Source organism: Malus domestica, chromosome 08, assembly GCF_042453785.1.
Source record: "Malus domestica chromosome 08, GDT2T_hap1".
NCBI classification, from domain to species: domain Eukaryota; kingdom Viridiplantae; phylum Streptophyta; class Magnoliopsida; order Rosales; family Rosaceae; genus Malus; species Malus domestica.
The window spans coordinates 8521835-8526226 of record NC_091668.1 but is presented as its reverse complement, the minus strand read 5'-3'; the positions used below and the strand labels follow the sequence as shown (position 1 = coordinate 8526226).

Here is a 4392-nt window from a genome sequence, read left to right as displayed (position 1 = left end):
GAATTAGCTACAAAGTTTTCTGTGGAAATTCCTCTACAATTCTTGTGGAGTCGGTTATCTCTCTAATCGTATATTGGAGTTTACCGGATTGTTGTGTTACGTTTGGATACTATTAAGACTAGAATTAATCATCATTCCGACTTCTACAGTTAAAATAGTCAATTAAATACAGCTACAGGAATTCAGCATGGGTTATTATCCACACGTTGGAAATTTATCTAAAGGGGAGGTGGCATGCATATTTCCCGGAAGATGGGTTACCATGCAGAAACACTCATGCACGAAAGCTGGTGTTATAAATACCAAGACTACTTCTCTCAAAGCATATCTCAGAAATTTCTCTCTCTCTCTCTCTCTCTCTCTCTCTCTCTAACTGATCTGATGGAAAGAAGCGGTAGAGTAGAGCCCCCCACAGTCTTTGGAAAGATAGTCACAGTTCTCAGTGTCGATGGGGGCGGAATAAGAGGCCTCATTCCGGCAACCATTCTTGCTTTCCTCGAATCTGAACTTCAGGTATTTAAGACTTTCTGTCAATATATGTATAAGTACTTTACCATTTGTGTTTTAAGGGTGCGATTGTTGCACTGGACTAACTTTAAGGACTAAAGCTGACTGGCTTAGACTAGACTAAGGGCTGGTTTGGTATTGCTGTGTTTTGGAAAAAAATTGCTGTGAGAATAAATGGTTGTGCTGTGAGAATACGCGGCTATGAAATAAATCAGCAGAGTGTTTGGTAAATTTTTTTATAAAAGTGCTTTTGAAAAAAAAAAAACAGTCTGATAGTGGGTCTGTTTATTAAAGGAGCACTGTAGCTCCGTGTGCTTTGAAAAAAAACCAGTTTTCCAAAGCTGCAAATAGCAGCTTTAGCTTTTTCCTTTGATTTCAGCTTATTCTCATAGCAGCTTCCAAAATAAGCCATTTTTTTTTAGTTTACCAAACACCTAAAACCTTTCCAGCTTTTTTTCATTGGTGCTTTTTTTTTAAGCACCTCACTCCCAAACCACCCCTAAGCTGGACTGATTTAATAAAGCGTTTGGTGCTGTTTCAGACTAAAAAGTAGGATAATTAACAAACTCTAAAATTATATTATTATAATGCATATCTAGAATTTTTTATAATTAATTATTCCTTTTTTTTTTCCTTCTAGAAACCCTTTTTCTAGAATGCTCTGTTTTCTCTGCCTCTCCACTCCCCTTTTTTTCCACATCCATAACCTCAATCTTCTCTGCCTCTTGATTGTTTCCTTCATCAAGCTTGGCCTGAACATCTGTTGCTTTCATGGAATCCGTTTGCAAAAAATCAACCAACAAAACACCTTTCAAAATCCCATTTCCTTTCATGCAATTCCCCAGTTCTTAGTAATTGTCATTCCATTTTCTTTTGTTTCTTTCTCTCAATTTTCTCACCAACCAAGCACTTTTCAAAATCCCCAATTCCAAATAATTGCTCACCTTGTCTGGCGTACCGGATTCAAATCATGGTTCGCTGAAAACGACAGAGTCGGAAATTGAATTCCAATGATGGAACGCCACCGGTGGGGGAAGAATTAGAGGAAGCGGGGTGGTTGGTAAGTGAGAAAATTAAGGGCGTTTTTGAGAGAGAGCGCGATATGTGTGTGTACGAGATCTAAGATGCCAAAGACCCAGATGGTGGAAGACCCCAAATCACCGACCTAGATGAAAAAAAATCCTTATTTTTTAGGATTGAGATCTTGTAAGTTCGAACGAGGCACAAGGTTTGGACAAGCCAAATGAAGCACCACGGGGGTCTTAGCAGTCTTGGGACTACAATAACAGTTAGTCCAGTCCAGTTCAAGGAGAGTTAGTGAGCCCAAACAAATGCACCCTAATAGTATTTTAAGTGATTTATTTTCCCAATTAAGTACTAATAAGATTAATGTAATTGGTGGTACTGCAGAAGCTGGATGGTGAAGATGCAAGGATCGCCGACTATTTTGATGTTATTGCAGGAACAAGCACAGGTGGTCTTGTGACTGCTATGCTCGCAGCCCCAAACGAGAATAACCGCCCACTGTTCGCCGCCAAAGATATTATAGACTTCTACTTTAATCAATGCCCTAAAATCTTCCCCCAAAAAACGTAATGCATGCTTAATTAATTACATGTTAATTATGTCCACTTAATTAATTTTATATATATTGGATATTCATAATAATTGTTGCTCTAATGGTTTAAACGACAGTTGGTCAATTTTTTCTAATACGACAAAGATTATCAAAGCTCTAGCAGGACCAAAGTACAATGGCAAGTATTTGCATCGCTTGATTAGGGAAAGGCTGGGCAACACAAAACTGCACGACACATTGACTAATGTTGTAATTCCCACATTTGACATCAAGAATCTTCAGCCAGCTATCTTCTCCAACTTTAAAGTAATTCACCGTCCTTCTAATATATTAACTAATTCGAAAAATTTTAGTATATTCCATATTCCAGAATATTATATACGTCAAAGTATTGTAAAATTTGTTCACGTCTAAAAATTATTTAAGCAAATTACTCATATACGTTGCAATATAATATGATGTGCTTATTTTTGTTGGCAGGTGAAAAAGAAGCCATCATACGATGCCTTACTCTCTGACATATGCATTGGAACCTAAGCGGCACCAACTTATCTTCCAGCTCATTATTTTGAAACCAAGAACGCTACAGGCAGAACTAGGGAATTCAACCTTATAGATGGCGGCGTGGCTGCAAATAATCCGGTCTATGTGATAGGAGGAGTTATATTACCAAATCGTCAATTTATACCATTGATTTTAAAAGTAAAGTTCGGGATTATAAAAAATTAACTTAAAGACTTAAAACACTTTTGTCCTTGCAGACTTTACTTGCTGTTTGTGAAGTTACAAACGAAATAAGGAAGACGAATCCAAACGTCTTTCCTGTGAAACCTATGGACTATGGGAGATTTCTAGTGATATCATTAGGAACTGGTTCATCAAAAGCTGAAACGAAATACCATGCACGCTCTTCAGCGAAATGGGGCCTGTTGAATTGGTTAACCAGCGGTGGCTCCACCCCAATCATTAATGTTTTCAGTCAAGCAAGCAACGATATGGTTGATCTTCACCTTTCTGCAGTTTTCCAAGCCCTTCATTCTGAAGAAAATTATCTTAGAATTCAGGTACTGAACTCGTCATGCGAAATGCATTTTATCCATAGATTCATCAGTATAACTTTTTTAGAATAATGTTGTTTAGACACAAAAAACTGACATCATATCCGATACCAAACGTAGGATGATACCCTTCGTGGGACAATAGCTTCTGTGGATATAGCCACAAAGAAGAATTTGACCAATCTTGTGAAAGTTGGTGAAGGGCTATTGAAAAAACCAGTTTCTCGGGTTAATTTGGACAGTGGCAGGTTTGAGGCTACTAAGCATGAGACAAATGCAGAGGCTCTTATAAGGTAAAATATTTATCATTAAACCAACAGACTTATATATGTAATTGGTGAGTAGTGAAAAATTGTAACTTATTTACTATAATTTTCAGGTTTGCTAAACTACTGTCGGAAGAGAAGAGGAGGCGCCAAGCAGGGTCAACCAACGGGCATGCTGAAAGTACTTACTGTTGCTAGGCCTGGTAAACGGGTCGTGTCTATCGTGTTCGTGTCGTTTTTGTGTAACACTTGTTATCTTAACGGGTCGTATCGTGTCACACCTGTTATCTTAACAAGTCCTTAACAGGTCGGGTCACTTTACCCAACGGATAAAGTGACCCGACCCGTTATAACCCGTTAAGAAAAATATTTTTTTTTCTTAAATTTGCACATGCCACACTTTGCCACATAAATATTACTTCAAAACATTAAAACACATAATTTAATATATATATATATATATATATAATTATTTTAGTTTTTAGGGGTATAAAATTGTTAAATTAATGTATATAATTATTATAGTTTATTCATACTCATTAAGTATAACATAAGATTTTGTGGTATCCACTAGTGTAATTTTTTAAATTGAAGATCGAATTCATTCATTGTATTCATATAGGGTCAAGGAGTGTAGCTGTAAAAAATCATCAAAATCGGAGTTAAAATAACCGTTAAATCATGATTTTTCTTTTTATAACCGTCGAAAAGTTTTGTCCCGTTACTTGAATGTTTTTTTTTTTTTTTGCAATTTTTGCCATATGTGATCTCGAAGTATATACAAACATGTTTGATGGTTGGATCGTTGAAACAAGTTTCGTAGAATGCGTATCCCATTAAAACAATAGATTCACTAACACTTAAGAGTTTATTCATACTTTCATTAAGTATAACATAAGATTTTGTGGTATCCACTAGTGTAAATATTTTAAATTGAAGATCAAATTCATCCATTGTATTCATATAGGGTCAAGGAGTGTAG

The 4392-nt window shown here is 36.3% G+C and overlaps 1 pseudogene; it reads left to right on the top strand.

Moving 5' to 3' along the window:
• Positions 1 to 330: 330 nt before the first annotated feature.
• On the top strand, positions 331 to 4056 carry LOC139197969 (patatin-like protein 2; annotated as a pseudogene).
• Positions 4057 to 4392: the final 336 nt, after the last annotated feature.